Source organism: Dermacentor albipictus, chromosome 9 (assembly GCF_038994185.2).
Source record: "Dermacentor albipictus isolate Rhodes 1998 colony chromosome 9, USDA_Dalb.pri_finalv2, whole genome shotgun sequence".
Lineage (NCBI taxonomy): Eukaryota > Metazoa > Arthropoda > Arachnida > Ixodida > Ixodidae > Dermacentor > Dermacentor albipictus.
In genome coordinates this window covers 52,252,504-52,264,813 of record NC_091829.1, presented here as the reverse complement: position 1 = coordinate 52,264,813, position 12,310 = coordinate 52,252,504, and the positions used below count along the sequence as shown (strand labels likewise).

The 12,310-nt window shown below is 44.9% G+C and overlaps 1 long non-coding RNA gene across 1 annotated transcript in view; it reads left to right on the top strand.

Annotated features, from left to right (window-relative positions):
* Nucleotides 1–12,310, top strand: part of LOC135911910 (uncharacterized) — a 65,154-nt gene that overhangs the window by 31,441 nt on the left and 21,403 nt on the right. The window contains exon 2 of the long non-coding RNA XR_010567493.2: nt 8,804–8,914. This is a non-coding gene — a long non-coding RNA (uncharacterized lncRNA). The remainder of the gene's footprint in view (nt 1–8,803; nt 8,915–12,310) is intronic.

The following is a 12,310-nucleotide window of genomic DNA, read 5'->3' as shown; positions in this document are numbered from 1 at the left end:
TATGATAAAACCAAGGATCTCGAATTGGGGAAAGGTGTGTATGGAAATCTAACGAGATGAGAAACCTAGTAGTGGGCCATGTATTTACGGTAGTCGCAATGTATCGTATGAGGTATCTCAGGCTACCAGTTTCCAAGGAGACGCGTCCAGGAAGCGGAACAGCTATGATGTATTGATGTTCACGCGAGCGTGAATTCATAGTAAAACGTTTTCACAGCGCAAGAATAGATAAAAGTAAAGCAATTACCAGAGGTGTATTTATACAAGACGCACCTCGGAGAGCATCATGGTGTCACTACTGGTCCGGAAACGGCTTCCCTCGCGCCGATCGATAAGGATTAGCTGTGAACCTGAACGCGATCCGGAAGCTTCGATGCTGAGCTTCCGCACATCGGAAGCTCAGTGCGATGCGGGCCAATGCGATTAACGCGCAGCACAATGTTTTGCTTCTTATGGATGGACGTGGTGGGAAATCGTCATATTGGATGCCGCTTTCTGTCTGATTTATTATTGTTTGCCGCAGTCATTTGCCTCCATTTATTTCTGCAGAGAAAATAAGCATGAACACAAAAAATATAGAAATAGCACGGCAAAAGTTGAAGATTGGTGTAATAAGGGGATATTACAACCCGATTCATTATTGAACTTCGTTATGCGACTCACTGCTGTATTCGTGGGGAAAAATATTCTGCCGATATCTGAAGATCGTTCGAACAAATTTTAATTTTCTTGTGGTCCTGTTTGAACTGGCTGGTTATATTTCACTTGTTCACTGAATGACTTTCATTATTGTTAATGCGCCTTTCCCGCTACCCACGCCTGAACCGAGATGTGAAATTACTAAGAACCCTCTAGTGTGCGCTGATGCATTGGCACCTTTCATATCAGCCCGGCAAGACAGGATGTTCCTGTGGGGCCACTGTGTAAATAAACCAAATTAACCTGAATTAAGAAAGAACACACACATGGTTTAGAAGAGCTTCACTCACTGGAAAAGGTGGCTCAGTGCTCATGATGTTCTGATTCAGAGCACAAGGTCCTGTACTCAGTTCTTGAACAGGGCAGATAAGCATAGAAAAACACAAAATGTCTATATCCAGCGCACTTGTTAGAATGTATGCCAAGCAAAGCGTTATTGAATAGGTCTGCTATGCAAGCTAGTGATAATGCGTACAATTATGTTTATATTCATTGCATGGAACTTGTGCCCTCAAGCAAAGTTTTATATACCCAGTGGCCCATACACAGTTGCGCAACCACAGTGCCGAAATAGTCTGGTGGAGCACATACAAAGTGGCACATTTCAAGTGACCCAAGTTGCCTGCTAGGTCAAACTGCACTCATCATAAAGTTGTCAATTTCAGCACATGCTCGGGGACCCATCTAGTGTAAATATACCTTAAGATAAATCCGATAAGGAAACGATGACTAACGGCAAACCTCCGGGAAGAGGCAAAGTATGATTTGCTATAAAACGTCAGCTCACTGGTTCCGCTTAGATCGTTCTCTTCCAAAATTAAAAACCGGCCCGAAGGTCGTTGTTTTGATGCGAATGCTGAAACAAAGCGCGAATCGCAGAAGGTACCCTGCCAGCACGGGAAAGCAGACTTAGGGGGAAAGCAGTCTTCAATGCGGCAGGAACAGCGCAAGTCCTGCATTGCTACGCAAGGGAACCATCTCCAAGGTGACAGTGTTTGAATGCACATAAATAAGCAACTTTCTGCAAAAGAGAGCCAGTCTCAAAAGTTCTTGATACTACCTACATTAGCCTATTGTTGCTTAGAACTCAAGCTTTTCCCAGCTGCTTTATCAGGATGGGAGAAAGCGCGCGTACATTTGAATACATTATTTTCATGAACAAAATGCGAGAAGCCTCTAGGATTAAAGTCAAGAGAACACACATACATACTGATGCAAATACGAATTTACATACTCGACAAGAACTCCGGGACATCGGCAAAAGTACGTGCTGTAATGGTGGCCGCCGGCGTGCTTCTTAGTTGGAGACAGCTCGTAATTAACGAGTGTTACGCACTTCATAAGACTAGTAGAATAGTAGTGCACTACACATGGCAGAAAAGTGTGAAAGCAATTTAGTTCTAAGAAACGTATCGGACAGAAGATAAATGCCGCTGTATAATTATTCATCTGCGGGCCTTTCGAATGGAATATTCTTTATTGCGCCAATGTTGGCACTCTGTTCAGTGAAGAGTTGCGTTGAGCGTAAAATGACGAATAGTTTAAGCGTTTACCCAGCAAGCAATCCGTGTTTAATGAACCGAGTTCTAGCTGCTTCAGTAAGCCACCGTATATGCCCAGCCAGTGCCTAGAAAGAAATAGGCACCGATAAAAACAAAAGCCGTCTGGGCTTTTTTTCATGAGTGCTACCATTAATCATGAGCGTTCAGAAAACGCATTATGCCTGCTATGGAATCCAATCAGGCAAGTTTTGCGAAAACAAAGTTCTAAGGCTGAAACTGACCTGCTCAGTTAACTGAGCCAACTTACACCACGTGAAGGGTGGTTTCCTGAGTGAGTTCGTATTCAATTTTTGAGGCGAGCATCGCGAAGTAATACCAAGGTTAATACCAAGGTTGCTTAAACTGAATGCTGCTGTTATATTATCGCCGTGGCTTGGTTTACATGCTCCCCTGCGTAAATGGTGCGGCTGTTGTTTTTGTGACGCTGGGAATAGCTTCAGTAGTGTTGCTTGTGGTCACATAATAGGCTAGCGTATTTTGTTTAGGTGCGATATATTATGAGGCTTCGCCTTGCCGATGCAGCCTGTCACCATATAGCAGCCCCGTAAAGTGGAAAAGAAGCATATAAGCCACCTCAATTGAGACATCCAGAAGTAAAAGGAAATGGTTCAGACATAGAAGTATTGCACTGCTTGAAGTAAAGATATCCTGTTCGCACTAAAAAGAAAAATCATTTTCTTTGTGCCTGATCCTTAGTGTGAATGTATGACCTGCTATCTATCTCGTGCGCCCAATTACTTCCGTAATTCAGTCAGTAAGCAGCCACAGTAACTATGCTCTAGAAGGTGGTTTTTCTTAACGTTTTATTCCTTTTCAAAAGTGCTTATTCTATGCCAATCTTAGAATACAGAGAAGTGAATGCTTAAATGGCCCTTTGTGGCCTCAAACCAGACAATGAGGGTGAAGCAAGCGGCCTTACATGGACTTGTTCATGTAGGGTTGGGCTGATGAGCTCACCCCGAAACCTATAGTCTGCCAAGTGTTTAACAATCATTTTAATTCCACAATAAACATGATATCTGGACACCTCGCCTTGTCTCCTCAGAGTAGCGTAATACGACAAAGCTTTCGAGATTTTATCAATCAACAATGCCCCACCACATATCTGCAACCAATGAACCAAACTTTTCCGCGAAACACAGCACAAGTCACCTCCTGCAACTATACTCTGAAGGTTTAATTCACATAATTTTCCTTTGTATAGTGCTTGGAGCAAATTTAGTAAGTCATGGTTACTTTTATGGGCACTACGGTACGTCATCAGTAGTAGAACGTTACGAATCGAAATAATTTGTTGGTGTACGTAGTTAGGTTTGTAACCTCCCTGCTGTAATTCCCTACGCGGCGATGCACGTAACTAATAAATAAAATGACACACGCTGCAGGGGCGGCGAACGTTGCTCTCCATGAACACGTTATCTAATTTATTGGAGTAGTCGCAGATTCGGAATATTTCTTCGTGTCCTTTTGTTTCAGCACTGCGCAAAGTTCGCAGTGCATCAATATCTAAAGAAATGAGATACAGCATGTAATTAAAGGCAGTCCATTATCTGGCTAATCGCTGATTATTGTTTACACCGGCGTATTCACAGAGTGCTAGGCGCAGAGTTTGAAAGAGCTCCTGTACGGTGCATTGCGTAAAGCTTCAGAAATAAATTTACCACTCGGAAATGCGCGTGCGGGCTGGTAGTTTGAAACTGCCACCAATTTACATGTAATTATCTCAAGAGATTACCGCGAACGTCTGGTAAACTCCTCACTTACTCTGTGCTGAAACAAGGTGGCAGCTGTTCAAATATTTGCCTAAGTTATGCCACGAACTTCTTTAGAACAGGGAATCAGCAGCTGGCCAGTGTATGCTGCACGCTGCGGTGAATAGACAGCTACTTTGTTTTGATGCAGTTAATTACTTTTCTATGGATTGCTACTTACTGGAATCTATCGGTAATAAGAAATTATCCCTTGCGACGACGCTCTTCGTGCTAGAAAAAGAAATTAACAGAGCGTGAGAAAAATCGGACGCATGCTCTAAAAGGCGATTTCGTCACTTTCTTTTCTTTGCCGGCGCACGAAATTTCACAAGTTGTTGCCAAACCTTGGATTTCTTCATTGTTTTGAAAAAACAAGATATACACGTTAAGCACGTTCCAGCCTTTTGCGAATCGTTGCTGATCGCGCCGACCATCAGGTTATTCAGGCAGGGCAAAGCACAACGCTTGAAAAGAGAACATACGCGGTAAATATATCGAAAGTGCAGCTGAAGTGTGGCGCTAACAGGCTTTATATGAAACGTGCTAAAAGCCAAACATTGTTTGTACATTATGCAATCGCTGATTACTTTCCAGAGAAAACAAGAAAAAAAAATTGTGCAGCGCACTATCTTTTAAATGCAGCCTTTTTTTGTGCGCACAAGTCGAGGACAGAGGAAAGACCAAGGCACGCGCACCTACAAGGCTGCTTTTATATCGAAGAAAGCAACCTTATGTACCGTAAATTCTGTGACATAATGGGGGCGCGGCCCGCAGGAAAGCTTGCGGGCAGCGCGGTGTGTCACAGAATTTGCCGTATTCAAGGTAAGGGTCGCGCGGCCACGCCATGCCTAGCCCCAGCTGCGTATAGTGCGAAATAAAGTTACAGGGCCAATTTGTTGCTGCAGCTACTGCAGTCCAAAGGCCCCTTCAACGTAGGGCAGTAAATATCCTATAGAACTAGAGTGGAAACAGCACGAGCTCCGGTAGTATCACTGTGACCAAGCGCTCCCTCGGCCGTATTGTCGGCTGAGCACGTGCTTGTGGGCGAGTTGGTTGTACACGATTACAACGAAGGCGCCAAAAAAAAAGAAAAAAACAACGGACGAAGGAAGGTTACATGGGACAACCACGTATAGGCGGGACAACCTAAGTGGTTGTCCCGCGCCGCCTTCCTTCGCCCGTTGTTTTATTTGGGGACTTCGTTGTAATCGTCTTGGCCTAGTGAGCGGGACAGCGGCGGTTGGCCGCACAGTGTCGCTTTGCATCAGATTTCCGCAATGTTTTCGAAATGTTCCCTTTCAGATTCGCTATCCTGACAGGAATGCTTTTGCTAATTGAATAATTACCAGGTTATGTATATCTGGCAATATCTTGGAAGCCGAAGCTTGCATATTAACATGAAGTTAATTGCGTGACTGGAGGCTGCTGAGAAATTAGTCTTGCGTATTCCAAGTGTGTGTCTAAATATGTTTCGACAGGTCAGGTTACACCTTAGGCAATATCTTACAGCGTAGTGTGCGCTCGATGTTAAATATCACCGAAACCTTTATGCATGTCAAAGTAGTGGTAATTAATTCCCTCTGAAACTCCTGAGAGCATTTTTGCATCCACTGAAATATCGGTGAAGCTTTATTTTTTGTGGGATGGTTACTTGGCACGTGGGATGTTGCCGCTTATTGCAAAAACGAGTTTTCTGGAGTGAGAAAGGGACACGCAAGCTAGCGTGTAACGTGCTTAGCCTTTTTCTAAACACAGTGCTCTTCCTGTATCCTTGACCCTTAGATTTCGTGCCACCAAAACGTTAGTATATCGGTTATCATGAAATATGAACGTGATCGCGGCCTTTCGTGGGCACGATCAGTAAACAAAAGAAAATGACACTTCGTAATTACTTCGTTTCCTCATGGCTGCAGTAGTTGTTTACTCTTTTTGAGTATTTTGACTGTGGGCTCAAGAAAATGGGTGCGCCCTCCAAAAGCTTCGCGTTTGGGCACCGCACGTACATCAGCTGTTGGTTCATTGATTATTCATGCGTTAGCAAAGATGAACACCTATAAGGACGCGGAAGAAAAAAAATAAGGACAGGCAGTTTGGCCAGTTTAAAAGTGGCTTCACTGGGTTGTGGTAAGAATGTGCACAGCAAAAGGATGTAGGAGTCACAGGGCCGTGAGTTAAGAGCCCCAATGTAACAAAGCATCTAAAAGCACAGGGTTAGTGTGTTAAAGGGTAGCGAGGCAAGTATTCATGATCGTGAGGGAAGTATTCCGACGAACGCCGAAAGGTGCCTAGGAATGCCTTATTGTCAGAATGCGCTCACTTTCAAACAACAAAAGTGAAGGATTCAGTCAAATCATAGTTGCAAAACTCCCGTAGCTCTTGAAGTTGGACAGCGACCGGCGGAATCATCGGCGCAAAGCAAAACACAACATGTCTGTGCCAACTACACATATTTCAATTATTCCGTATATTTCTCGTACAACGGCTGATGTGGCTAACTGACTGATTGCCGAGTTAAAATCAGTAGTCAATATACAGGCTTGGGGAGACTACACTGGCCGAAGTAGCTTACTGACTCATTGGTGAGTTAAGCTAAGTAGTCAATAAACAGGCTTGGCAGGAGGACCGCTTTCTGTCTATCACTTTTTTCTTTACTCGCCTACTTGGATGCACTTCACTACGAAGTGTAACGTTACCTTCGAGCAAGCAATGTGCCAGGAAGACCACTTGCTCGCGGCTCTAATAAACCAATACAGAAGAAGCCAAAGGGCCAGCCGAAAAAAATAATTGATCCATCTGCTCGCCAGAAAAAAGACAGTAGGGTTCAGTCAGTCCTTCAGCTCTCAACTCATTTACTGCGACAGCACCATTTTCCAACAGTGAAGACACCAGTGTTATTTCCTGTAGCCTGGTTCCTGCTCGGATAATTGGGTTCTCCCAGTACGGGAATATACACAATAACCCAGTGGTTATGGCCCGCATCCTATAGGGGCGAAAGGTTAAAATCTTTTGAACGCGTATTTATAGTAGAACAAAAAAAAAACACTATGTCATCTACGTATTTATTTCGGGCACGAGCCCCACCCACAGCGCCGGCTAGCCAACTGCCAGCAATGACCGGCAGCCAACAGCCGACGGTGACTTCCAGGCTAACACCGGCCGGCGGCAAGAACACGGCGTTAGCGTCATTGATACCGCGAAATATCGAGGAATGTTGAACTTCGATAACTTTGCGAGTCAACACTGGGTCCACCCACCGCAAGCGCCACTGGCGTACTCGGACTACTTCCCATAGCGGCATGGTGAAACGTGAAAATAATAGGCGGACATGCCCACAAGTTTTCTTTCTGTGCCGGGAATCGAAGAGCAAGTTACCGATCAGTCAGCCATTTGCAACGTTTCTGTCCACGCGCGCACGAATACATCTTAATCTGCGCTGTGAGCAATCAAAAAGTAATTTGCAATGTATCCGATCAATGCTGGCAATGGTAATGACGTGGTTGGAACCAACCACCCTTGTCACAGCAGGTCACAGAGAGAAATTTTCTATATGCCCAAGGACGCCAACAAATCAATTTGTTTCATATGGAACTAACGACCACAACAGGCGTGCGGCCGTAACAGCCTTACAAATCTTCCGGTGTAGAAATTTGGATATAGAAGGTGAAAGCAAGCTTCAGACTTCTACATTCGTTGCCTTCAGCCGGAAAGCTTGCGCTCGATAAGACTGCAACGCAGATACAACGTATAAATGAAGCGCACGCTTAGACTCCTTCTGCATCTTCGGCCAAAGGCTTGTGTGATCGATCCACTCATTGCGCAACATAGGGGCCGATACAACGGCTGTCTGAGCCGTGTCTGCAGTCAGCACGGCCTTAGTTAAACAAGCGAGCACACGCTGGTCAAAAGGCACTCAATGGCGGGCGCTGTCAGGTGACCAAATGTGGCGAAGCCTATGGGCAAAGTACTGTAAAGTGTTTATATGTAGTTTGCATTTAGCCGTGCAGACATTGAATCATAGAAACTAGCACACCCGATGCACTTTGCTTGCAACGTTTGAAGTAGACAACGCCGCCTTGGCTTCCATGAATACGTGTTTCTAATCTATGGTACTTACGAGATGTTGGCACTTTTAAGCGGCGTTGGCTACTGCTACGCATATAAACTGAGTACATGCTAAATGGTAAAGGAATAAGGCAGCAGTGAAGGTCCAAATTGTCACAAAATAACGATGTCACACAATACGTACTCAAACTTAGATCACGTACATAGCTGTCAATATTTACTGCGCGCAAATGCCACAAGATATGCGTGGCCTCGAAGGGCAATCTCCTAAAGAGAATGAAGTCATCGGATACTCATAATAAAAGAACACGGTAGTTTCTGAGCTGCTCGCTTCGTATGATTTCGAGGGCCACGCTCCAAAATGAAGACGTCGTAACTTCACATCGCGGCGTTCGCAGTAATGAATCACTGCCGCGAATTGCCCGAGGCCGACGACCGATGTCGGTTAGCAGTTGCGTAGCATTTCGGTCGTTTGGTGTGCTTTGGATATATGATTTGGGCCTTTCAGGTGGCTTGGCTTAAGAAATTTCCTGTAAGTTGCTTTGCTGTGGTTTTCCTCGTGTAAGGCCAGTGCAATGGAGGTGTAAAAGATGTCCAGTGCTATTGTGTTCCCTAACGACAGACGGGTCATCTCGTTACTGCTTTATCGACAGACTACTGTGTTCCGTATATTCGATAAGGGGCTCCTGGCTGTATCTGTGACGCCGCTTCCCATTTGTATTCCTTCAGGCCCATTGTTATGCGGGCAGACTGATCTAGTTCATCGATTCCCAAAGTGGGCCACTTTCGCACCAAGCCTGCGGCGCCAGGAGTTCATTAATGACTGGCCGCCGGCCAAAGGTCAGTGTTGCGGTCAGTCTTTCTAAATATTAATTAGCTTGCCTTTGCTCAAACCTTTGGAGCTTTGCTGGGGCTCGTTTGCATATTATGCCAATTTCGTGTTCTGTACCAAGCTGCAGGCACAAGGCGCTATAAATAAATAAAAAATTGTACTTCTATAGGACTAAAACAGTATAACTCTGAAGAAAGACCGTTGTAAGCCGATATGCGACAGATGGTCAGCATTTATATTTTCCCACCTGAACAATAGATACTAACTTCCACTCAAACTGATGAACCTATGCATGATGTACTGATGCACATCATAGATAATGTACGTATGACAGCCCTCGGCAAACAGGCCAACAAATGATACAATCATTAATTCCTCTGAAAGCTGTCATTCAGAAAGGTTCTAGTAGACAACCTGAGTCGTCCATTTCTTTCCCTGTATCAATTTCACCAACAACTTCTTTCGTTAGCGTCGCTTACTCTAGTAATAACGCAGCCGCTTTTCCAAAATTTTCGCAGTATATTGCCACCCACGCAACGGTCAGCGACTCCACAGTCTGTCTTGTGAAGTATTCACGCCAGCCCGCTAATGAGCTGTTTCGTCCCTTCCCGCGCATTTGCTTCGTCAGCGGGGTACTTTCATTTGTATAGACAACGCATCACTGTACTGGCCAATATACCAGTTGTATCCTCGTTTTTCATTTTTTTTTACCCTTTCAACCGCTTGTACATATACGGGGGCAAAACTAATTTTGTGGAATTTTCAAGCCATTGTCCTCTGTGCTTGTCCGAATCATTGTATGTTTATGTTTAGTGTTTCAAATACTACAAATGGACATCGTGAAGCACTGACTCCTTATGAAAACTTTTCATTGCAACCTCTTCAAGGGATGTTAGCTTAGACACTTAGCTTTTCCTCATGGCCGATTCAATAAGCTCTATTGGTTGACAATAGACAATTAGAACATAATAACTGAACCAATAACCAGAAGGCTAGTTTCAGGTCCAAGCAAATTCCATGTCAGGTAGGTTACAGGGACGAAATTAAAAAAGAGAAAAAAAAGAAGACGAAGGAAAAGGAAAAAGAAAACGCGACAGTGATCAAGATACTTAAAAAGTGAATAAGTCAATATATAATTGTAATCAGTCATGAACGTTGAAGTGATAAAAATAAAACTGTACGTAAGCGAACTGGTTGGTCCCTCGACAATATTTTGATGATTTATTCTAAGCAGCTCAGATGTTACTTTGTAGTTTCCGGCAGTTCTTATTAAAAAAATAGCAGTTCATTCCAAACCTTTGCACCTTGAAATTCAAAAAGGCTCTCGCCGCGTACATTTGGCATATGGGTAAATTGTAGCTATCATTGATCATTGTGTCCTATTGCGAAGCGGGGTCATGAACACGCTGTAGAAGGAAGTGGATTACTGTGACGCGTAATGCTACCTGCTAGAAGCGATGTCTTGTATTTGCGCAGAATAGTGAAGGCTAAGCATGCGTAAATACTGATAAATTTTCGTCAACTGGATGAGTGACTGGTGTAAACGTGAGTATGCCTAGTGTTCGGGATTGTAGCCGATGTAGTGGTGCTAAATAGAAAGTAAATGTTAGACTCCACGTCTCGGCGCAGTAGGAAATGTAGCTGCGGAACATGGAAAGATATAACGTTCCTTGAAGACTGCAAGGGAAGTAAGACATCGCTTTATTTAAGGAGACATGAACGAAATGTAATTTTTTGTACAGGCGCTGTGTATCTTTTTCTTTGTAGTTCAGGTGCTCCTCAAAAATGAGTCCTAGCTATGTAAATACCTGTGCTCTTTCAGTCGGGCGATCACATAGGAGCGTCAGAAATGCTTTCTATATTTTCTTCTACAGTGAAAAATTATATATGCGTTTTTTACATGTTATAGACATAAATATTATCATTGGAATCGTACGACATAAGAGATTCGGTTTTCGGTGCTCGTTTTTCACATAAAAAAAATCTATATCCTGAGCATCTTCTCAAATTTGTAGCCTCTGCACTTCTGGCCTAAGTTTACAGTTAGTCAATGGTACAAAAAATGAGTTGAGGGAAAACCGTCTTAAAAGTAGTTTGTTGTCTCTTTCGCTGAGTCCGCTGAATGCACTACGATGTGTTGTTGTGCACTGCTGTCATACGCTATATGCTATAGCGCTATACGCTATAGCGCTATAGCGTCATACGCTATAGCGCTATAGCGTCATACGCTATAGCGTTTGTGCGCATAGCACAGCGAAACGTGGAACGCTCAACTGGTTTCGCTGTTGAGAGCAGCATCAGTGTGCGTCCCCCAGCTTCGTCGTTTTTGCATATTGACACGTATACTTATCTTTATCGCGCAACCACGTTTCGCAGCCTAACAAAAGTAATCGCACAGCGTGGGACGCGCCTGTATGTATGCGAAGTTTCTGGAACGTTATCGATGCTTCTATCTGCTGTCTGTTGTCGCTGAACGTTATGTTATCTGATTTCATCACCTGACGCGAATGGTGTAGAACTTTGTGGAAGGCACGCGGGTCCGAACGATTAGTCTGGAACATTCGATGACTGCTCTATAAAAGCCGACGCGCTTGACCCGCTGATCAGATTTTCGACGATCGCCGACTGTGTTCGCCGCTTTCGTTGTGCTATAAGTGTAGCCTCTTTTGTGGGCACAGGTTCGCCCAATAAAAGCTAGTTTTGTATTCCACCGTACTGCTTCTTTCTTCACCGTCACTACCACTTGACATCTGGTGGAGGTGCTAGTGCGTTCATGTACCGAACGCCCCCGCAAAGCCGCGATCCAAGCCCGAAGCCCGCGGACACAACCGACACCGCCCAAGACCAGCGTGCTAGCCGCAGACTGCAAGGACTGCCCCCAGAGCACGGACTTCTACCTGAGGCGACAAAGAAGATCGCGGTCAAGACAACCTCAATGGCTGCCCCAGCGTCCCCCGTTATCCTACAACAACCCCGGGACCCACCGACCTTCCATGGAGCAGCGACTGAAGACCCGGAATCCTGGCTGGAGACATACGAGCGAATCGCGACATTCAACAACTGGGACTCCGACGACAAGCTGCGGCATGTCTACTTCGCCGGAGAAGACACCACCAGAACGTGGTTTGAGAACAAGGAGTCGACCTTGACTGCGTGGGACCTGTTCCGTAGCGGCTTCCTGCGCACCTTTACAAGTGTCGTGCGCAAGGAGAGGGCCGAAGCTATGCTGGACGCCCTAGTGCAGCTACCAAACGAGAACGTTGCCATCTTTACGGAAGAAATGACCCGGCTGTTCCGCCACGCCGACCCGGATATGGCCGAGGAAAAGAAAGTTCGCCTACTCATGCGTGGTGTGAAGGAGGAACTTTGCGCCGGTATGGTACGAAACCCACCGAAGACTGTCG